This window comes from Ictidomys tridecemlineatus, chromosome 4, assembly GCF_052094955.1.
Source record: "Ictidomys tridecemlineatus isolate mIctTri1 chromosome 4, mIctTri1.hap1, whole genome shotgun sequence".
Taxonomy (NCBI): Eukaryota; Metazoa; Chordata; class Mammalia; order Rodentia; family Sciuridae; genus Ictidomys; species Ictidomys tridecemlineatus.
Window position 1 is genome coordinate 98,213,299 of NC_135480.1, and position 25,010 is coordinate 98,238,308.

The 25,010-nt window shown below is 36.9% G+C and overlaps 1 long non-coding RNA gene across 3 annotated transcripts in view; it reads left to right on the forward strand.

Annotated features, from left to right (window-relative positions):
- LOC144377194 (uncharacterized) overlaps positions 1 to 25,010 on the forward strand; it is a 196,153-nt gene that overhangs the window by 40,985 nt on the left and 130,158 nt on the right. For all 3 annotated transcript variants that reach the window (XR_013437895.1, XR_013437894.1, XR_013437896.1), the window contains exon 2: positions 2,176 to 2,262. This is a non-coding gene — a long non-coding RNA (uncharacterized LOC144377194). The remainder of the gene's footprint in view (positions 1 to 2,175; positions 2,263 to 25,010) is intronic.

Genomic DNA, 25,010 nt, shown 5'->3' on the forward strand with positions numbered 1-25,010 from the left:
CAGATAAAATGCATGGTATTATCTCCACCCCTTTATATTTACTGGTGGTTGCCCTATGGCATAATATATGATCTATTTTTGAGAAGGATCCATGTGCTGCTGAGAAAAAAGTATATCCATTTGATGATGGTTGATATATTCTATATGTCAGTTAAGTCTAGGTTATTGATTGTGGTGTTGAGTTCTATAGTTACTTTATTCAACTTTTGTTTGGAGGATCTGTGCAATGGTAGGAGAGGTGTGTTGAAGTCACCCATAATTATTGTGTTGTGGTCTATTTGATTCTTGAACTTGAGGAGAATTTGTTTTATGAATGTCGCAGCACCATTATTTGGTGCATAAATATTAATAATTGTTATGTCTTGTTGGTGAATGGTTCCTTTTAACAGTATATAATGTCCTTCCTTATCCCGTTTGATTAACTTAGTCTTGAAGTCGATTTTATTCGATATGAGGATGGCCACCCCTGCTTGCTTACGAGGACCGTGTACGTGGTATATTTTTTCCCATCCTTTCACCTTCTGCCTGTGTATGTCTTTTCCAATCAGATGTGTCTCCTGGAGGCAGCATATTGTTGGATTTGTTTTTTTAATCCATGATACCAGCCTATGTCACTTTATTAGAGAGTTTAAGCCATTAATATTCAGAGTTACTATTGATATATGGTTTCTACTTCCAGCCATGTTTGATTATTTATCCTTTTTTAAAAAAAATTAGTTTGTTTCTTCATGATTATCTTTCCCCTTGTCCTCTGTCTTTACCGAGGCACTTCCCACTGATGGTTTTGGTTATTGTTTTTCATTTCTTCCTCGTGTAGTGTTTTGCTCAAAATGCTTTGCAATGCTGGTTTTCTGGCTGCAAATTCTTTTAACTTTTGTTTATCATGAAATATTTTTATTTCGTTGTCATACTTGAAGCTTAATTTTGCTGGATACAGAATTCTTGCTTGGCATCCATTGTCTTTCAGTGTTTGAAATACATTGTTCCATGATCTTCTTGCTTTCAGCGTCTGTGATGAAAATGCTTTGTTAACCTTATTGGTTTACCCCTGTATGTAATCTGTCTCCTTTCTCTTGTAGCTTTTAATATTTTCTCTTTGTTCTGTATATTGGATATCTTCATAACAATGTGTCTTGGCGTTGGTCTACTGTGATTTTGTGTGCTCGGTGTCCTGTATGCATCTTCAATTTGTATATCTGTTTCCTTTTTTATTTCTGGAAAGTTTTCTGTAATTATTTCATTCAGCAGGTTACTCATTCCCTTGGTTTGAATCTCTGTACCTTCTTCTATCCCGATGACTCACAAGTTTGGTTTTTTTATGTTATCCCATAACTCTTGGATGTTTTTCTTGTGATTTTTTACCAGCCTTTCTGAGTTGGCTAGACTCTTTCAAGATGATATATTTTGTGTTCATTATCTGTCGTTCTGGCTTCTACTTGCTCCACTCTGATAGTGATACTCTCAATTGAGTTTTTAATTTGATTTATTGTTTCCTTTATTTCTAGAATTATTGTATGATTATTTTTTATAATCTCTATCTCCTGATAAAGATGCTTAACTTCTTCTTTTATCTGTTTATGTAATTCATTCTCAATGTGTTTTTTTGCTGCTTGAATTTGCTGTCTCATATCCTCTTTAAGGTTGCATTCCATCTATCTAAAGTGTTCCTTGAGTTTTTTATGTGACCATTTTTCTGATGACTTTAGGTCCTCCTGAATATTTAGGCTGTCCTGCATTGTTTGTACTCCTTTTCTTCCTTGCTTTTTCAAGCTGCTCATGTTACTTCTTGTTCTGTTTGACTGCTGAGTTACTGTTTACTCCTATAAATTTATTTGATGCTTGGGAGGAAAGGTATTAGAAGGAAGGGAAGAAGTCACTAAAGAGAATGAGAGTAAGCAGGTAGAATTTAAGGAAGAGGGAATAAGAAAATTGAATAGAAATGAAAAGACAAAAGAAGAAAAAAATAGGAAATAAAAAACAAAAAAAAAATTAAAAAATAATAATAATAAAAAATTAAAATTAAAATTAGAAGAAAAAATTTTTTAAAAATTTCCAAAAATAAATTTAAAAAACAACAAGAAAGAAAAATGAAAATGAAAGAAAAAACCCAAATCAAAAAAAGAGAAAAAAAAACTAATAAATGCAGTCTTAGAGTTTGATTATCTTCTCTTCCAGTAGGTGGCGCTGTGCCCACCAGGCCAAGTTTCTCTTGTCAATACGCGGGAACCAATCACTGTGCAGCAGCTCCTCCTCCCAGACTGGGTGAGTCTCCAATCCTGAGTGCCTAGGGCCTCCTCTTGTGTCTAGTCACTTCCCCACTTTTCCTCTAGCCAGGCCCCTCTCACGGGTGCCGCTCACCACAATACTGGCTACACGCCAGGTCTGCTGCTCCCGGGAGCCCTGTTTTTATGAATGACTGGGCTCACTCTCCCAGTTTGCCATTCCCTCAGACCCTAAGTTTGTAGAGCTTGGGGCTGAGAATCCTCAGCGAATTTTACTTGCCCTCTGGTAGCCACACCCCCGGTAGCTGGTGCAAGAGACCTCAGCTGTCAGCTCTGGTGGGAGCGGTAGCCCAGAGTTTTGCGCCGTGGGTCCCGCACCAGACTGATTCCCTCAGTCTGGCTATCGTGCTCACGGGGGAGCTGGGAGGGGCCCTTAAGGTTCCCCCAATGTGTGGAGAGGGAAGGCTAGGGGATTACACACCTGTAGCCGCAGGTTTCAATGAAGTTATCTCCTCCACCACAGTCTGATGATGTCAGTTCTCTGCCATGGTGGTATCTCTTGCAAATGGCGACAGTTCGTTTCCCTTTGCTGGGTGACCAATGCAAAGATGGGTCCTTACTGTCTCTCCCAAGCCCCGTTTCAAACCTGTGGCCACTGCCTATGAAGGCTCAGTTGGCATTTACCTTCGTAGGATCAGAAGGGCTGACCAGTTGTTTCAGCCGGATGGATTAGTGCTGAGTCACAGCTGTTTGTCTGCGGGAAGCAGGCGAACGGGAGCTTGAATTCAGCCGATCCAGTCTCAGTGTGTGTTCTGTGAGGCCCAGACTGTTCGCCCCAGATCCAGTCAGCTCAGCATTGCCTAGTGATCCTGGTTTTCACCACATCCAGGGGGTGCATCAGGCAAATTTCTACAAGACCAACTGAACCACGGCCACGATCTTCCGAGAAGCCTCACGCACTAATCCGACTTCGGTCTTGGCGGACATCTTCACAGCCGGAGAAGGAGGGATGGGACTCCTGACTTTAGTTCTTTTGGATAAATACCAAGGAGTGGGAGAACTGGGTCATTTGGTGGTTCCATTCCTAGATTTTTGAGAAATATCTATATTGCTTTCCAGAGTGGTTTTACTAGTCTGCAGTTCCACCAGCAATGTCTGAGTGAACATTTCCCCCTACATGCCCTCAGCATTGTTTGTGTTCTTGATAATTGACATTCTAACTGGAGTGAGATGAAATCTTAGTGGAGTTTGATTTTCTTTTTTTTATTGGTTGTTCTAAACATTACAAAGCTCATGACATATCATCTTTCATATGTTTGATTCACGTGGGTTATGAACTCCCATTTTTATCCCAAATACAAATTGCAGAATCACATCGGTTACACATCCACGTTTTTACATATTGCCATATTAGTAACTGTTTCAATTCACTGATTGCTAGAGATGTTAGACATTTTTCCACTTATTTGTTGGTCATTTGTGTTTCTTATTTGGAGAAGTGTCTGTTTAATTTTTTTGGGCCATTGATTGATTGATTGTGTGTGTGTGTGTGTGTGTGTGTGTGTGTGTGTGTGTTTGGTGTTAAGTTTTTGAATTATTTATATATTCTGGATATTAATCTTCTATAAGAGAAGCAGCTTGCAAAGATTTTCTTGCATTCTGTAAACTCTTGATTCACACACTTTTTTTCTCATTGGATTGTTTGTTTATTTTTTATATACACATATATATTTTTATATATGTATTTTGACATATTATACATACATAGAGTATAATTTATTCAATTAAGATCCCATTTTATGGTTGTACATGACATGGAGTTTCATGTACTGGTAGTGTATTCATGTATACTGGTGGTGTATTCATATATGAACATAGCAAAGTTATGTTGGATTCATTCTGTCTTTTCTATTTCCATCCCCCTCCCTTACCTTCATTCCCCTTTGTCTAATTCACTGTATTTCTGTTCTTCCCCCCACTTATTGTGTATTAACACTTGCATATCAGAGAGATCTTTCACCATTTGGTGTTTTAGGATTGGCTTATTTCACTTAGCATGATATTCTCCAGCTCCATCCATTTACCTGCAAATGCCATAATTCCATTTCTCTTTATGATTAAGTAATGGGCTCGAGATGTGACTAAGTAATATTTTATTATGTATATATACCACATTTTCTTTATGTATTCATTTATTGAAGGGCACCTAGGTTAGCCCATAGCTTGGCTATTGTAAATTAAGCTGCTATAAACATTGATGTGGCTGCATCACTGCAGTATGCTGATTTTTAGTCCTTTGGGTATATACCAATGAATGGGATAACTAGATCAAATAGTGGTTTCATTTCAAGTTTTCTGAGGAATCTCCATATTACTTTCCAACACTCTTGTTTCCTTTGCAGTGAGAGGTTTTTAATTTCATTGTATTTTGCTTCTTGATTCTTGGTTTTATTGCTTGTACTTTAAGGGCCTAGTTAAGGAAGTTGGCACATGCACCAATATAATGGAGCATTGACCCTGTATTTGATTCTAGCTGCTACAAGATTTCTAGTTTAATTCTTAAATACTTGACCTGTTTTGATTTGACTTTTGTGAAGAATGAAAGCTAGAAATCTAGTTTCATTCTTCTTCATAAATAGATATTCAGTTTACTCAGCACCATTTGTTTAAAAGTCATCTTATTTTCTAAAACATATTTTTGGTGCCTGTGTCAAGTATCAGAGTAGTGTAAGGATATGAGTTTGTCTTTGTTTTCTACTCTGTTCCATTAGACTTCATGTCTGTTTTGATTCAAATGCCATGCTGTTTTTATTACTACAGCTCTATAGTATAATTTCAGATCAGTTATTGTGATGCTTCCTGAAATGTTTTTTTGCTCAGTATTGCTTTGACTATTCTAGATCTTTTATTCTTCCAAATGAATATTAGGCTGTTGTTTTCTAATTCTGCAAAGAATGTCATTGCTATTTTGAGGGTAATTGCATTAAGTCTGTATATTGATTTTTGTAGTTTAGCAATTTTGACAATATTAATTCTGCCTATCCAAGAATATAGATGTCTTTTCATCTTCTAAGGTCTTCTTTTTTCAGTGTTTTATAATTTCCATTGTAGATATCTTTAATTTTCATGGTTAGATTAACTCCCAAGTATTTATTGGTTTTGAGTTTATTATAAATGGCATGATTTTCCTGATTTCTTCCCCCAGTTGAATCACTATAGGAGTATAAAAAAACTATTGATTTTTGAGTTTTGATCTTGTATCCTCCTACTTTGCTGAATTCATTCATCAGCTCTAGATGTCTTTGGTAGTGTTTCTTTGACTTTTCTAGATATAGGATCATCTCATGAACTAAAAGAGATGATTGATTTCTTTTCTATTTGTATCCCTCTAATTTTCTTTACTTGCCTGATTGCTCTGACTAGTGTTTTGAGAAAAGTGTTAAATAAAAGTAGTGAGAGTGCATATCCTTGTCTTGGTCCTGATTGTAGAGAGCATGCTTTCAGTTTTTCTTCATTCAGTATAATGTTGGCTTTGAGTTTGTTATAGATAGCCTTTATAATGTTGAGGTAAGTTTCTTTGATCTCTAGTTTCTCCAGCATTTTTAACATCAGTGAGTGATAGATTTTATCAAGGCCATTTTCTGCATCTATTGAGATGATCATATGGTTCTCTTGTCTTTAATTCTATTTAAGTGTTGTTTTACATTTATTGATTTGTGTATGTCAAAATAAGCTTGAATCCCTGGAATGAAACTCACTTGATCATGGTGTATTATCTTCTTGATGTGGTTCTCAATGCAATTTCCTAGTATTTTGTTAAGGATTTTTGCATCTATGTTCATCAAGGATATTGGTCTGTAGTTTTCTTTCCTTGATGTATCTTTGTCTGTTTTGACATTAGGTTTATACTGGTTTCATAGACAGTATTTGGGATTATTCTCTCCTTTTAAATTTTGTGGAATAATTTGAGAGCAACAGATGTTGCCTCTTCTTTAAAAGTCTGATAGAGCTTAGCTGAGAATCTATTGGTTTTGAACTTTTCTTTGTTGGAAGGCTTTTAATTGTTGTTTCAATTTCATTACTTGATATTGGTCTGTTCGGGTTTTCTATATCTTCTAGTTTCAGTTTGGGTAGATCATATGTGTCAAAATTTATCAGTGTCTTGTAGAAATTCCAGTTTATTGGAGTATAAAAATTTCAAAATAATTTATGATGATCCTCTACATATCAGAGGGTCTGTGATTAAGATCTTCATTTTCATTTCATACTACTTTTATGTATTTGGGTCTTCTCTCTTTTTGTTAGTTTCACTAAAGGTCCATAAATCTTATTTATCTTTTAAAGAACAAACTCTTTGCTGTATTGATCCTGTGTATTGTTCTGAATTTCATTAATTTAAGCTCTTATATCAATTATTTTTTGTCTTCTATTGATTTTGGAATTAGCTTATTTTTGTTTTTATAAGGCCTTAAGGTGGAATGTAAGCTTACTTATTTGGGATCTCAAAAAATATATTAATGTAAGCATTCAATAATGTAATTTTTTCTCATAGAATTGCTTTTATAGTTTCCCAGAGATTTTAAATTTCAAATCATCACCTTAGACACACTAAATGACCAGGATCGCTTATATGAGAGAATAGACAGCAAAATGGGACACAAAATAGGGAATACACATGTGCAGATTTAGTTAGCCAAGGATTTGTTAATCTGGGCTTCTTTGGCAACCCTGGGGTATAGGACATCCCTTCAGCTTTATTATCAATATGAAATGTTTTTATTCTCAGTATGAGGAAGTTAAGAAGTTGAAACAATTTTGAGCATTAGGTCTCAATCTGAGGCAGTTACACTCAACTTCAGTCTGTTTCATGCTCATGCTTTTATGTGGAGTCTTTTTTTTTTTTTTTTGCTGGCTTCATCCAGATGAGTGAATGATTATATCTTCATATTTGCTCCATATGTGGTATGCCATTTTATTGTTATTTGTGTCTTTTTCCTTAAATTCTATTTCTTTATTTTTTAAACATAAATATTTTAGAGTAAAATGGTGAGGAACTCAAATAAAATAAACATGAACCAGAAGATTTACGATAAGATAAATTGACTTTAATTATAAAAATCACAGACAACTTCTTATGAATGTATTACAACTCAAACTATTGCCCAAATTCTTCACTTGGAATATATTAAACAGTATGAGCTTCAACAACAAAAATAATGGGAAAGTGTGATGTAACTATTTGTGATAAAAATTGCATATTCACTTACAGAACTAATTCTAAATGATGCTTACAAGGAATTGAATTTAGTATGCAATGACTGTATACTTTGACAATATAGGTGTAATACCATATTAAAAATTGTTGAAGAGTGGAAAGAGAGTGAGAAGTACAATTAACTTTTGACCACCATATCGATAGCAACTGGAATAAAAAGATATTTTTCCAATATTCTAGCACTGATTAATGTTAATTCATTCAACAGAAAGAAAGCTCTAGATCTTTTTATCCAAAAAAAACATATACTTTAGCTCATAAGCTAACACTGTTTTTAAAGGGAAACATTAGAGACTTTGTCAACAAAATCAGAAAGAAGACAAGGAATCTCACTATTCCATTAGTATTTAACATTTGAATAAAGGTATTGGCAAATGCTAGAAATGAGAAAACAAATAAGACATTGGAACCAGAAAAGAAGTGTTAAAATAATATTTGTTTTCATATCTAATTGTTATTAATCTGGAAAAACTTAACATGCCAATAAAATAATGAATGCAAACTATCTAAGTAAAAATACTTTTTAAAAGGAGGTATTCCTGTATAATCATGGCATGTGAAAAGATTTTTAAATTATGACTTAATATCCAGAAACAGTAAAGTTAACTGGGATAGTAAAAATATTAACTTTGACATGGAAAAATAAATCATAGACAAAATAAAAAGAAAATGACAAACTGGATATATACAGTCAAGAAGTATATACACCTGATTTAGTGGCAAGTACTCATTTAGTGACAGGAAAGTTTTTGACCTTACAACAGCCATTTAGTAGCATGTAGGAGGTACAATTTAATTAGATTGGATTGTGGATAAAGGAGAAATGAGAAAATGGAGACCAACTTCCTCTGAAATGAGGTAAAGAAGGTGGAAAACAAAGCAGAGTTGGAGTGTAAGGTAAGGGAAAGGATTAATTTACAGGTTCTAAATTGATGGAGGTCACAGGTGGAGGTTTCAAATCAAACTAGAGATATCTTTTTGTACCTGTTATAGTTTAGATGTTGTATCCCTGAAAATGTGAGACAATGCACGAAGGTTTGGAGGAGAAATTATTAGGTTGTAGCCTTAACCTATTCAGTGCTTTAATCCCTAATGGGATTAACTGGTAATGAAGCCTGACCTTGCCTCGGTGTGCTTCTCTGGTGTTATTCTTCAACATTGGGGAAGCAAGGACTCATCACCAGTAATAGTAATTAGAGGCAGGTGGGTGTGGATGGAGAAAATGGGTCATTGAGGGCATGGCTTTGGGGTATATATTTGTATCTAGCAAGTCGAGTATCTCTTTCTCTGCTTTCCAATCATCATGTGAGCTCTTTTCTTCTGCCACCCTCTTCTACCATGATGTTCTGCCTTACCTTCAGCCTTGAGGAATGGAGCCAGCCTTCTAAGTACTAAGACCTCTAAAACCATGAGCCCTCAAATAAACTTTTCCTCTGCATTTGTGTTGGTCAGGTCATTTAGTTGCAGCAGTGAAAAAGCTGACTAAAACAGAAACTGGTACAGAGAAGAGGGGTTGTTGCCATGACTAAACAGATACAGTCTCCCAGCAACATCTTCCATGCTGCTTCATTGTGACTATGAAACCTGCTGCCACTCTGGTTCTAAGGGAGCTGCTCGAATCTGACCACCATCAAGAGACCACCTCCATGGCCAAGAGACCTCATGCTACCAGTGGAACGTGGTCTGTACATCTCAGGGACTTGCTGACTGGGTGAAATGGGCACAGTACTGTTCTGTGTGTTAAGACTGTAGTTAATATAACTAACTGCATTTGAAATGCATCTTGTTCTAGCTTAGTTCCTCCAACATGGCTCATGACAAAATGCTTTAGATTATTGTAAGCAGAGTTTAATAAGCCATTCTGGTGGGAGCACTGAAGACCAGAATGCCAATAGGAACATGGACAGTGAAGACAGGTCTCACAAGGGTTCAGAAATAGAGGATTCTATGAGAATTTGGAGTAGAGGGCTTTTGTGTTATGTTCTGACTGAGAAGTTGTCTGCATTTTACCAGTGTTCCGAGACTTTCTGTGAAGCTGATTTTAAAAGTGATGGACTTCTTAATCTGGTGGATGAAATGTCTAGGCAATATAGAATTCATGCAGTGGCATGGATATTGCTGGTGGCTTTTAACCAAATTTATTGTGATAATCAGGAGCAGAAAGCAGAGCAGAAAGTTTGAAAAATTTGGACTTGAAAGGCAAGAGTAAAACTGGGCCTAAGGAAGTTGCAGTTGTTACAGGCACTATTGACACTAAAGAAATGCTAAAGACTGTCCAGAGACTATAAGAAAGATTCCTTGAGGGCATCTCAGGAGCTGGCAAGACCACACTCATCTCAAGCTCAAGGAAATAAAGGTGAAAATTCTTTTGAGAAGACACCAGTGGGGCACCCTTATTGCACAAGGGGGTCTAGAAAGTTTCTCAATGTGCTCAGACACTTAGAGGCTGCTACAGCCAGGGTACCTGGAAGCTTGGCTGCTGCTCAAGATGGCAGCAAACCTTGGCATCAGCCACATGGTGCTGGTTTTGCAGGGATGCAGAATGTTTAGGTTAAGAGGTCATGGAGAATTTCACTAAGATTTCATAGGAAGGGCTGGGAGGCCAGGTAAGGTGCAGGAAGTTTGGAGTCCCTGTAGGCACCCCCTGAGAAGTCAAAGTGTGGAGGAGATGTGAAGAGAAAGCCAAAACTACAGAGGAGATCCTGACATTAAGAAATGCCAGTAATGTGGGATGTCATTCTAGGAAAGCTTCAGGAATAGAGCAAAGACAAGCCAACAGAAAGGTCACTTGGGCTGCAACAAATAAGTCCCCAGTTGTGAAGCTGCATAAGTCCTTTGGAAAGAACATCATGATACAATGCTCAGAAGATTCTGGATGTGGAGACACAGGACTTGTTTTTCCAGCTGAATTTTGACCTTGCTTTGGTTCTATTCCTTCTTTCTATGCCCATAATTTTGTAAATGGGAATATTTACGTTGTGCCATTATATATTGGATACTTGTAAATTGCTTTTAATTTTATAGGAGCTCAAAATAGGAGATTGCCTTGAGCCTCAGAGCAAACTTTGGACTTGAACTCTGAGCAATCTAGGAAGTGTTGAGACTATGGAGACTCTTGGGAATAGACTAAATATATTTTGCATTGTCAGATGAATGTGAGCTTTTGGGGGCCAGAGACAGAATGTTATGGTTTAGATGTGGTATCCCCAAAAAGCACACATGTGAAAAAATGAAAGGATTGGGGAAAAATGATTGGGTTATAGCCTTAACCTAATTAGTGCTTTAATTCCTGGTGGGATTAACTGGTAATTGGAGGTAGATGGGTGTGGCTGAAGGAAGTGGGGGCATAGCTTTAGGGTATATATTTGTATCTAGCAAATATAGTTTAGTCTCTCTTTCTCTGCTTTCTGATCATTATGTGAGCTGATTTCCTCTGCCACACTCTTCTGCCATGATGTTCTGCCTCACCTCAAGCCTTGAGGAATGGAATCAGCCTTCTATGGCCTAAAACCTCTAAAACTGTGAACCATCAAATAAACTTTTCCACATATACAATTGTTCTGGTCAGATTCTTTAGTCATAGCAGCGAAATAGCTGACTAAAACAGTACCTTTGTGGTTTTGAGAAATTGTAGAAGTATCCAGGCGATGACTAAAAGAGATGTCAATATCAGCAACATTTCCTAAAGCACTGCATTTGAGGATATGATGAGAGTCCTAGGGAAGACAACATGAGACAGAATCATAAAACACATCTGTACACATTGTTTTATTTTGCACCTGTAATTTGCCCCTGAGACTCTGTTTCTCCTCGCTGAACCACTTTCTTTCTCTCTCTTAACCAGCCCACAGCACCAACTCCTTTGCCCACTGCCACCCTCAACCAGCGCAGGCAGCTAAACTAGGGACGTTCAAGTGATTTTTCCCAAGGTATCAAATAAAACACAGGCACACAATTTACCATTAATTCAAGCTCCAGGACAGCTCCTTTGACCTCAGCATCAAGCTCCCCAAATAGGAGAGTGAGGAATGTCACAAGAGGCAGACAAGCGGTAGAGTGAGCACGTTTGGGAGTGGTCTTTTATTTGGGGGACTCTCATTCTTTAGAAATTTCCATCCAATAAAAATCAAGACGGGTGGGGTTACAAGGGCAGGCAAGGTAACTCGACTTCTGTGGCTGTAGGAAGGCACATCCATGCATGAAGACACATTTGGCGACATTTTTCGACTTTAAAGATCGGGGCCACCGTCTATGGCCACTTTCATGTAGCCAGATCATGGGAAGTGACCAACAGAGCCTAACCAATCAGGAAAGGAAAGTGCTGGTCACATGATGGGGCAGCCTCCCACAGCCCACCTGATGGCTGTGTTGTAGTTAAAGCTTCATTCCTGGGTTTCATAAACTGACTTCCAGTGCACATATAATCAAATCAAGCCTTTATTGAAGCACACTGGTGGCGGCTGATCAGAACATAAAGCTATTCCCTTCATCAGCCCCAAACAATTGCAAGGACACTCCTTATAAGCCTGAAAACTGCAAAAGGGATGTTCTAGGGGTCTAGCTAATGCAAGCAAGCCAGGTTACAGAAGCTGGACAGTGCAGTCAAGCGGTGGGAAGCCTAACCAATCAGTTAGCCCAGTCACCCCAGTTACAGAAACAGAGCCCCATTACCCTAGTTATAGAAACAATATCCCATTAGATAGTTCCGTGTTCTTAAAGGTTTCTATAGCAAAAGGAAAAGAACATTTTGCCCCAGTCATGACCCTTCTACTTGGCATGGTTGTTTTACAGGATGAAGTCATAATACAAAATGGAGTCACATTTGCTTCTACTATAACAGCTGCTTCTTATTCAAGTTTTATTCAGGATTGTTGCTTCCTCCTTCCATGACCCTGAAATGGGGCAGAGGTCCCTCTTACATTCTTTCACTGAATACTTACTTTCTCACTTGGAGGACTTACCACAATTCCACAGACCACCATTACAATGAGAAGTAGAAAATTTAATTGGTTAGTCTATTATTAGGGGAAGACTCTGGATAGCTGCAAGGGACCACAAGAATATGTTTTTATGTAAGAAAAAAACAATCTATAAATACACTTAAAGAAAGTTGGTCCTGTTAACTGGAAAGGTAAGCAGGGCAGATGACTTTTGCTGAGCACCGAATATGAAATCTGGAAGTGGAAACTCCTTTTGGACCAAATTATTCTGTGTAAAAAAAAAAAAAAGAGGTGACTCAAGAAAGTTATGTAGTACATTAGGGAAAGGACAGAAAAGGAAATAAGAAGAGGGAGTGAGGGGGAGAAGGTGGGAAGAAGAGAAATGGAGAGAGATAGAAGTTCCTCCCCTCCATGTCCATAGTAAAGTGATCATGGAAACAGAAATAAGATTGTATGCCTTAGTTATTTGGGGTCCATGATGTAAAGATCCCCCTTCATGTTTCTTACCAAATCTCCAGTGGTTACCAGTTTGTGTGAAAAGGCCCGAGTGAGAGTGGATTCATTTCGTAGAATACCCAAATATCCTTTGATTCTGGTTGGTGCAGAAGTAGAAAAAATGGTCAGTTTAGAGCTGGCTGACTTTGGGGGAAGCCAAGGAGAAATTGTTTAAGCAAGATGTAGCACACAGTCATGATTCATAATAAATTTTTATTTTTTATTATTGAAGTGGGACTTCTAATTACTAGAACAAGATACTAGAAAATTGTAAAGGTGAGTTCTAGGTCCAGGAAAGTGTTGGGATGAAATGAAAGAAGACAGGAGAAGGGAACAGAATGGGGCAACCTCCAGTCTGTATCACTCACTGTACTGCAATATTTTGATTACTTTCTGATCATCAATGACTGCCAGTTACTAAAGAAGTAGAGCAGTGTCTGCCTCAGTGTTGTGTGCACAGTGCCTAGCACAGTGATGGAAAAACATAATATTTGTTAAATGAATAATTTGAAAGCAGAATCATGCTTTTCAGAGCAACTTAAACTTCCATCTACTGAAATTTCATATAATCTCACATTGTTCATATAGCATGTTCAATAGGGAAAAATATTAGAGTTCAAGGGCTACTCTGAATACCCCTCACTCCCCATTCTGAACCTAACCAAGGTTTTCTGACTTCTAAGTGAATTTTATAGTTTGTGAGTTTCAATGACTGGTTTGATTTATTTTTATGTTCAAAGGAAGTTGTTTTATGGATAAATTTTATCAGTACTGGAACAAAAACATGCATGATTACCATTGCAATTTGGTGCAACCTGGAATCTCAACTTCCTTTCTCTAGGTTTTAAAAATTCTTCTGTTTATTCACTCATTTAAAAATTACTAACTATATACCTGATAAGTGTCATATGCTTTGGAATATACTGAAGATAAAGTGAACCAACAAAATGAATTACTTTAGCACTCATGAGGAGTGATATTCATATTCCACAATATGTTAGTGGAAACACTAGTTTCTTGTTGGTCTCTGAATAAGCCTATTCCTCCATGCTTCTGAGTCAGTGCCTACACCTCCTGCCTGAAATTCTCACTTCTTCTCTCCCTGCACCCATCCCCTCCAATTCCTTCTTCAGTAAAGCTGGAGAATTTCTATTTATCACTTGAGTCTGTGCTTGAGTGAAGACTGTTCTTTCCTTAGTAGTTTTAGATAATGGCCTATTTCTTTGTGCTAGTCTACTGTGCATACTTTTGTTATAATACATACTGCACTGGTTTATTTTATATTCTATGTGTCATTTACTTCATGAGGCTGTTGGACATTCCAGAGGAGATCACCTTATTCCTTTTTAAAATATTTTATTAATTGTTGGTGAATTTTATTTTATTTATTTGTACATGGTGCTGAGAATTGAACCCAGTTCTTCACACATGCTAAGCAAGCTCTGTACCACTGAGCCACACCCAGAGATTACCTTATTCAAGAGGAGAATCACCTCAGACTGAATCCATCCACCTTAGATTGCTGAGAGTTGCCTCACAAGGTACTGGCCCTGACAACAAGTTCATTCTGTTGTGTATATTCCTGGTCTAAAATTTCCACTGATGTAATAGTAGCTGTCCAGTGGAGGTTCCTTTGATTGTGCCAAGGTGCTTCTTTGTAAGGAGGAATATGGCAGAGGGCAGAATCTTGGATATTTATTAATCACATCCTCCATTCCTCTTATAATTTAGATCTGAAGTGTCCTCAAAATGCTCATTTTTTTCTGACAGCTTGGTGAACAGCTGTTTGTGGAATCTATTTGATAGAAGTGGTAACTGAGTGTCCATTACAAAGACATATTTTGGTCCTGAATATTTTCTCTCTATTTCTCTGTTTCCCTACCCATAAGAGGTGAGCAGCTTTATTCTACCACATGCTCTCCACCATGATGTTCTGCCTCACCACAAGTTCATCATTATGGGCCAACTTACTATGTACTAAAACTTCTGAAACTGTAAGCCAAAATAAAGTTTTATTTTTAAAAATTGTTATTTCTTCATTTTACATATACATGGCATCACAGTGTATTTTGACATATTATACACCCATAGAGTATAACATTCTAATTAGTATCCCATTCTTGTGGTTGTACATGATGTGCGTTTCACTGGTGGTGTATTCATATATGAACATAGGAAAGTTATGTCCAATTCATTCTACTGTCTTTCCTATTTCCCTCTCCCCTTTCCTTCATTCCCCTTTGTCTAATCCAATGAATTTCTATTCTTCCACACAGACTTATTGTGTGTTAACATCCACATATCAGAGTGAACATTAGGCCTTTGGTTTTTTGAGGTTTACTTATTTTATTTACCATGCGAGTCTCCAGTTCCATCCATTTACTGGCAAATGTCATAATTTTATTCTTTGTGCTGAGTATTATTCCATTGTGTATATATACACCACGTTTTCTTTAGCCATTCATCTTTTCAAGGTATCTAGGTGGGTTCCATAAGCTTTGCTATTGTGAATTGAATTGTATAAACATTGTTGTGGCTGTGTCACTGTAGTATGCTGATTTTAAGTCCTTTAGGTATATACCAAAGAGTGGTATAACTGGATTAAATGGTGGTTTCATTCCAAGTTTTCTGAGGAATCTCCATACTGCTTTCCAGAATGGTTGCACCAGTTTGCAGTCCCACCAGCAACATATAAGTGAATCTTTTTCCTTGCCAACATTTATTGTTGCTTGTATTCTTGATAATTACCATTCTGACTGGAGTGAGATGAAATTTCACTGTATTTTTAATTTGCATTTCTCTAATTGCTAAAGATGCTGAACATTTTTTCATATATATGTTGGCCCATCATATTTCTTCCTCCATAAACTGTTCAGTTCCTTAGCTCACTTATTGATTGGGTCGTGTGTGTGTATGTGTGTGTGTGTGTGTGTGTGTGTGTGTGTGTGTGTGTGTGTGTGTTAGGGTTTTTTGAGTTCTTTATATATCCTGGAGATATATGTTCTGAGGTGCAGGTGGCAAAGATTTTTTCCTATTCCATAGGCTCTTCACATTCTTGATTATTTCCTTTGGTGTGGAGAAGCTTTTTAGTTTGATATTTCCCATTTATTGATTCTTGATTTTACTTATTGCACTTTAGGGGATTTGTTAAAGTCAGTTCCTAAGGTGACATGACGGAGAGTTGGGCCTACATTTTCTTCTAGGAGGCCAGTTAGTATCAATGAAGGAAAAATGCTAATTTTTCCACATTTTAAAAATGGCTTAAAATTTAATTTTAATAATTTCAAATTTATATGATATACTGAACTTAATGTTTTTTTTAAAAATAGGACCTTTCTAAAAGTGTCATTCAACATCAACAGAAACCAATACTCTGAGATATTGCAGCCTGTTCTTTGTAACTGCAGCTCTGTCATTATCTGCCTTCCAACATAGCCCATGTATGAGATCCCCAACTCTTTACCATGGCATAACAAAGGTCATCAGATGTCTGACATCATTCTCTGTGTGCTGCCCCACCTTTGAGTCAATACCTCACACTTCTTCTTTTTCATTCTGGAATGAGACCCACCCAGAGCCTCAAGCATGCCAGGCTGTTGGGGTTTTTAGACCTCCTTCCCTCCCAACCTGCGGGAGATATGGGGAGATAATTGCTTTTTGAAAGTATAGAGAAATGCTGTGTGCTTCTACAAAGTGGTAGAAGCTTTAGTTTGCCTTAACAGGGTTGTTAACAACAACTGTGGCAAAAGTTATAGACACACACAGATGCTCACTGGTCCAATTAACCTGGAGGAATCAATGCACCCATCTCTCACCTCTTCATCCTTGACTTAACTATCACTGGCTTCTCATTCCTCACTAGATATCAAGGGCAGAGTCACTTTAATCAATAAATACATGCTTAAGGAACAAAAAAAATAACAGAGTACAATGCAGTTGTAAATAAAATCATTCACCTTTCTTCAAGACTTGAAGATAAAGAGACTAAAGGCAAGAGGTCCAGAGGAAGAACATTGGCAATTTGGTTAATAGTTCAAGAGGCATCGAAAACAATGCTTTTTTTTTTTTTTTACTTTATTGTTGGTCGTTCAAAACATTACACAGTTCTTAATACATCATCTTTCACAGTTTGATTCAAGTGGGTTATGAACTCCCAACTTTACCCCGTATACAAATTGCTGTATCACATCAGTTACCCTTCCATTGATTGACATATTGCCTTTCTAGTGTCTGATGTATTCTGCTGTCTGTCCTATTCTCTACTATCCCCCCTCCCCTCCCCTTCCCTCCCCTCCCCTTTTCTCATCCCTGTTTAATGTAAATCTTCTTCTCAAGCTCTTCATCCTTACCCTGTCCTTGTTTACTCCCCTTATATCAAGGGGGTCATTTGGTATTTGTTTTTTAACGATTGACTAGCTTCACTTAGCATAATCTGCTCTAATGCCATCCATTTGAAAACAATGCTTTTATACTGTGTAAGAATAAGATGTCATCCTATGAAGGCATCCAGATGCTATAAAAGAAAGCCTTTGTTTTACCAAGGGAAGACTTTTTGCCAAATGGAACCCTGACTTAGCTCTACTCTTTTTGAGTTTTAAATTGAACCTTCTGCCAGATCTACCTTGATTATATTTATCATTTTATATATAAATCTTTGATATATATGTATATCCCATTATCAACACCTTTCTTTAAGAATTTGGTCCCCTCTTCAGGTATTCTATCTTTTGTTTAAAATCTAAAGTGTCATATTCAAGTAAATCTTCAATTTCTTCTCCTCAAATAAATAAATAAATAAACGCACATACTAACACATCACTACATATCTTTCAAGGCCACACATATATGTGTTGAGTAAGAGCTGGAATACTCTGAGGAATAAATAGAATGGAATACATGCCTGTGGGAAAAGGGGAATGATAATATGAGTGGGTAATAAGTTTTTTCAAGCACATAAACTAAACCATAAATGATTTCTGTTTCATATATGGCCAAGTAACTTGTGACTGTCTCTTCTTCAGAAAGCAATTTTCACCTCTGAACCACATACCAAAACAGTCATAATATTGACAACAGAAACACCACCCTGTTTTTGATTGGTTCTATTTTATAAACTTCCCCTTGTAAAGGTGTTCTTTGTTTTTCCTTTTGTTCAGTGTTGTAAATTGTAAGGAAGACTAACTTTGAATGGCTGAGACAGTCGATTGTTGCATGAAAAGGAACTAGATAAACACTGGCCCCTAATCAGTAATATTCCTTTAGTTTTTCAGAATCCAGGACATCTGATGGTCTTCAGATAACATAAAAGTGTGGACAAGTAGCTAACCTTGTTCACTAATTAGAACTAGAATAATGTTTAACTTGCAGAGAATTAATGTTTTTGATTAAAAAATTATAGGGTTTGGCTTCAGAGATGAAAGCTCATTGCCATCTCAAGGACATTCCTGCAGAAGAGAAAAGAAAGCACAGGTCCTGGATGAAAAATACCCTACTCAGCATCAAGTCTTCCTGCCCATTGTTTCTTCCCCTTCATAAAACACTTTGTGTATAAGACTTCCCTAAATTGGTGCTTTCAGGACAAATCTCCCTCTTTCTTTCCTTCTTTGAAGGACCAGCCTTTTTTTTTTACTTAGTTTTTTTTTTTAAATGGGATGCTGGGGATCAAACCCACTGCCTCATGAGTACCAGGCAAGCGCTCTGCCACTGAGCCATAGCCCCAGCCCCACAGGGCCTGCCTTTGAATAAACCTAATTCCTTCCCACCAAGTCTCATCTCCAGAGTACTGGCTTTCTAGGGGCAAGCAGACAGATTTGGGTCCCATAATACAACTACCTGCAGGCTAAGGAGAATATACAAAAGCAGGCAGGTTTTGGAGGGAAGCCAAAGTCTAAAAGAAGGAGCTATCAAGAGATGAGTTTCATGTTTTGATCATTAACCTAAATGAAATTTACAGACAAGCATTGAGTCTTTGTACACAATAGAACCCAGCATCCCTTCCTCTTCAACATCTATTGTCACCAGAGGAAAGGGGAAATCACAGACCATAAGAACTTTCTTCAATAATCTAGCTGACCCTTGAAGCACAAGTACAGAGAAAATATAAAGCAATTTGTAGCTAACCCTAGAAAACTCAAGTGAGAGTTGAATTCTTCATAACTACATGTGAGAAATTTTCTAGTGTAAGTTGAACCAAGTTGGTCACTTGATGCATCAAAAATAATCAACACAGGGCCGGGGTTGTAGGTCAGTGGTAGTGCACTTGCCTAGCATATGTGAGGCACTGGGCTAGATTCTCAGCACCACATATAATAAATAAAATGAAGATTCATCAACAACTAATTTTTTTAATCAACACAACTCTGAGGAATAATACAGAATTCACAGCTTTCACAACATAACAGTCACAATGTCCAGGATACAATTACAAATCACTCAGCACAGGAGGAATTAGAAACACATAGTCTTTCTCAAAGAAGAAGATTGATTTGTGGAAACTAACACACAGATAGATTGGATGTTATAATGACCAGATAAGGACTTGGAAACAGCTATTATAACTATGCTAAGCAAGGTAGAGAAAAACATATTATAATGAATGGATGGAGGAATATTTAAGATGAATATGTAAAAATGGATGGAGAAATATTTTAAAAGGACCAAACATTTTACAATGGAACAAAAGTATATCTTTTAGGTCACTATCTAAACTACTTTCCTGCTTCTCAATGTTTATCTATTAGGTTAAGTTTATATTTATCAATGTGTTCAGACCATATACATATTTGCTAATTTTAGGTCTGTTTGATTCATAAATTTCAGAAAGAGAGTAAGTTTTCTACTATGGCTGTGGCTATATCAATTTTAGATTATAACACTGACTGTGGTCACTTTTGTATCTAGGATTTTCTAGGTCCACCCAAATGTATGATGATTATATAATTTTCTTTTTATAAACTGATACTTATGTAGCATATCATTTGTTTATTATTTATGTCATTTTCTTAAATTTTATTTTCACTGCTGTTTAACATTAATATTTTGTTTTTGTTTTTTGGGTACCAGGGATTGAATTCAGGGACACTCGACCACTGAGCCACATCCCCAGCCCTATTTATATTTTATTTAGAGACAGGGTCTCATTGAGTTTCTTAGCACCTCACAGTTGCTGAGGCTGGCTTTGAATCCTCGACTCTCCTGTCTCAGCCTCCCCAGCCGCTGTGATTATAGGCGTGCGCCACCACGCCCGCTTTATTTCAAGCTAAATTTCAGTGGAGTAAAATGTTAAGAAACTCAAAGAAGTAAAATGAACCGGGAATTTTATAATAAGACAAACTGACCTTTATTTATAAAAATCATGTGGAACTCAGAGGCTATTTTGCTTAAGTTCTTCCAAAGAGCTATTAAACCAAATGAACTACAAATAAATAACTGAAAAATGTGGTATAAGGATTTGTGGTAAGAATTAACCATTAGTTATAATATAGAAATAAGTCTAAATTATTTCTACAAAGAATGCAGTATGAAATTGCTGTGTACTCTAACCATATCGATGGAATACCACTACAAAAAACGGATCCTACCCTTGTAGCATTTTGAGAAATTATTAAAGTTATCCAGGTAATAATTAAAAGAGGTGTCAACATCAGTAAGTTTTTTTCAAGCATCATATTTGAGGATGTGATGAGAGTCCTAGGAAAGACAACGCAAGAGACAAGAGTCATACGAGAGGTGATTTTCCTTTGTATGTGTACGTGTGTTTTTATTTTATTTTATTTTTCATTCCATATTGGATTAGCAACTTTAGTTTTTACATATCTTTATTGGTGCATTATAATTGCACATAATGGTGGGATTCATTGTTAATATGTTCATTGTTTTATTTTTTTACCTGTAATTTGCCCCTGAGACTTTGTTCCTCCTTAGAGAAATATTTTCTTCTTCCTTCTCTCAACCAATGACCCCATCACCAAACCCTTTGCCCTGTTGATTTTTCCTTATTCAAGTTTTGTTTAGGATTTCTGCTTCCTCCTTCCATGACCCCTGAAATGGGAAGCAAATGTTCCTCCTACATTCTCTCACTGTACCTTGTAATTTCTTAGTCAGAATACTTGCCATAATTCCTCTTACCATCAATGCAATGAAAATCAGAAAAAATGAACTTACCAGCATGTTTTTTGGGGTAGACTTGGGATAGTTGATGGCTTTACAAGAATGTGTTTATGTTATAAAACATAAACTATAAATGAACTTGGTGAATTTTTTTAATATATGTTTTTAGTTGTTGATGAACCTATATTTTATTCATTTGTTTATACATGGTGCTGAGAATCAAACTCAACGCCTCACACATGCTCCGCAAGTGCTCTACCACTGAGCCACAACCCCAGCCTTACTAAGTGAAATTTGATCCTGTTAAATAGGCAGGTAAACAGAGCAGAAGGATATTGTTTTGGTGAGGGCCCAGTGTAAAATTCGGAAGTGGCAATTCCTTTGGAACCAAATTATTCTGTGTAAATGAAAGGAGATGATTCAACAAGGTTAGGAACATATGAGGGAAAGAAAAGAGATGGAGACAAGAAGAAGTAGTGAGGGGGCAAAGTTTGGAAGCAGAGAAAGAGAGAGAGTCAGAAGCCCTCCTCACCATGTCCATGTTAAAGTGGTCATGGAAATAGAAAGAAGATTTGTATCTTTATAGAGCTTATTATGGGGTGCAACATCTAAAGCCCCTCCTCTCTGCTCCTTAACAAACCCCCAGTGAAGTCTGCATTGTGTGTAAAACTTTTGTGTCAGTGGCTTTATTTAGTGGAATGCAAAAAGGTTCTTTTGAGTCTGAAGAAAACCAGATATTTTCAGGCAAAATGGATGCCAGAGAATAAAGGGTCAGTTTAGACCTGGTTAACTTTTGGGGAGTCCAAGGAGAAATTGTAGGCAGATGCAGTACACAGGCACAATTCATGTAAAAATCACTTTCCTATGATTAGATTATGATTTCCCAACTGCTCAAGCAGTTGGTGTGAGAGAATTTATAGAGGTGTTGAATTCCGGGTCCAGGTAAGTGTTGGGATGAAATGAATGAATTCATGAAAGAGGATATGGTGGAGGGGGAACATACTGCAATAGTTTTTTTACTTCCTGACTGCTAAACAACTGTCAATTATTAAAGAATTGGAGTAAAGTCTATCTCAGCATTATATGTCCAGTGCCTAGCACAGTGACTGACAAACATATTATTTATTGTATGAAAATTAAAAAAAAAACAGAATCCTGCTTTTCAGACCAAATTTAATTTCTCTCCACTGAAAATTTATATTTTCTCAGAATTTCATAATAGCATATTTAATAGGGCAAAATATCAGTATCAAAATGTCACTCTGAGTACTCCTTGCCACCCCACCCCATCCTAAGTCTAACCCAGATTTTTTTCTTTTTTATTTGTTTTAATTAGTTACACATGACAGTACAATGAACTTGACATATATTTGAATCAGATGGGATATAATTTCTCATTTTTCTGAGTGTACAAGTTGCAGAATCATATTGCTCATGCAGTCACATATATACACAGTAATAATAATGTCACTTGTACACTCAGAAAAATGAGAAATTATAGTTTCATTCTACTATCCTTCCTATCCCCCCAACCCCTCCCCTCCCCTCCTATCACTTCTCTCTACCTAATCTAAGGTAATGCTATTCTTTTTTTTCTCACATCTTCATACATGCATTTTGTGTAACAATGAGGGTCTCCTTCCACCATCCAAGCTATTCCCTTTCTCCTTCCTTTTCCCTCCTACCTCTCTTCCCTATGTAGAGGTAATCTTCTTCCCATGCTCTTCCTCTCTACCCCATTTTGAGTCACCCCTTATATCAGAGTAGACATTTGGCATTTGTTTTTTTGGGATTGGCTAACTTCACTTAGCATAATCTGTTCTAATGCCATCCATTTCCCTGCAAATGCCATGATCTAATTATTTTTTAGTGCTGATTAATATTCCATTGTGTATTATGCCACATTTTTTTAATCTATTCATCCATTGAAGGGCATCTAGGTTGGCTCCACAGTTTAGCTATTGTGAATTGTGCTGCTATAAACATTGATGTGGCTGTGCCCCTGTAGTATGTCGTTTTTAGGTCTTTTGGGTATAGTCCGAGAAGAGGAATAGCTGTGTCAAATGGAGGTTCCATTCCCAGCTTTCCAAGGAATCTCCATACTGCTTTTCAAATTGGCTGCACCAATTTGCAGTCCCACCAGCAGTGTATGAGTGTACCTTTTTTCCCCCGCATCCTTGCCAGCACTTGTTGTTGTTTGTCTTCATAATGGCTGCCATTCTTACTGGAGTGAGATGGTATCTTAAAGCAGTTTTAATTTGCATTTCTCTGATTACTAGAGATGATGATCATTTTTTTTGTATATTTGTTGATTGATTGTATAACCTTCTGAGAAGTATCTGTTTAGGTCCTTGGCCCAGTTGTTGATTGGGTTATTTGTTTTTGGTGTTTAGCTTTTTGAGTTCTTTGTATACCCTAGAGATTAGAACTCTATCTGATGTGTGAAGGGTAAAAATTTTTTTCCAAGGATGTAGGCTCCCTATTTACCTCACATATTATTTTTCTTCCTGAGGGGGGAAAAAAACTTTTTAGTTTGATTTCATTCCATTTATTGATTCTTGGTTTTAATTCTTGTGCTATAGGTGTCTTATTAAGAAAATTGGGGCCTAGCCCCATGTGATGGAGATTAGGGCCAATAGAGTTCCTGGTTTAATTCCTAGATCCTAGATCCATTTTGAGTTAACTTTTGTGCATGGTGAGAGAAAGGGATTCAATTTTATTTTGTTGCATATGGATTTCCGGTTTCCCCAGAACCATTTATTGAAGATGCTATCCTTTCTCCAGTGTATGCTTTGAGCACCTTTGTCTAATATAAGGTAGTTGTAATTTTGTGGGCTGGTCTCTGTGTCTTCTATTCTGTACCATTGGTCTACCAGTCTGTTTTGGTGCCAGTACCATGCTGTTTTTGTTACTATTGCTCTGTAGTATAGTTTAAGATCAGATATAGCAATACCACCTGTTCACTCTTCCTGCTTAGAATTGCTTTAACTATTCTGGGTCTCTTATTTTTCCAGATGAATTTCATAATTGATTTTTCGATTTCTGTGAGGAATGCCATTGGGATTTTGATCGGAATTGCATTGAATCTGTATAGTACTTTTAGTAATATCTACCCAGGTTTTCTGACTTTAGTGAATTCCATAATGTGTGAGTCACAGTGATTAGTCTGATTCATTTTTTAACCTAGAAAGTAATTCATATGGAAAGTTTCAGCAATGCTGAATTTTAAAAAAAAAGCATTCTTACCATTGTACTTTTGTTCACTTTAGACTCTCAACCTCCTTTTCCTAGGTTTTTGAGCTTATTCTGTTTATTTGCTCATTTAAAAATTACTGAGTACTTGTCAGGAGCTGTGGAATAGACTGAAGATAAAGCGAACCAATGAAATGAATTATTTTTAGCACTCCTGAGGATTAGAGTATGTTAGTGGAAACACTCGTTTCTTGTTGGTCTCTGAATAAGCCTATTCCTCCATGTTCCTGAGTCAGTGCCTACACCTCCTGCCTCAAATTCTCATCATCTCTTCCCTCCCTGTACCCATCCCCTCCAATACCTTCTTTGGTGAACCTGTTGGATTTCTATTTGTGGAGTCTGTTCTTGAGTTCTTCAATCCTTCAACAGTTTTTAACTGTTCTTCCTTCAATAGTCTTGGTTAAAATCTGTCCTCTGTGATCCCTATTAGACCCACCTTTGTTTTAATACATGCTACACTGTGTTGTATTTCCATACATATCGGTTTCTTCATTAGGTCTGTGGAAGTTTGATCACTTCATCCAAGAAGAGAATCATTTCAGACTAAATCTATCTACCTTAGATAGCTATTAGGTGCACCTTACAATATTGACCCTGGCAACCAACCATATTATTGTGTACATGGCTGGTTTCACATTTCCACTTATACAGTACAAACTGACAGGGAAAACTGCTTTGAGAGTGGCCACAGTACTTCTTTGCAAGAAGAAATTTTAC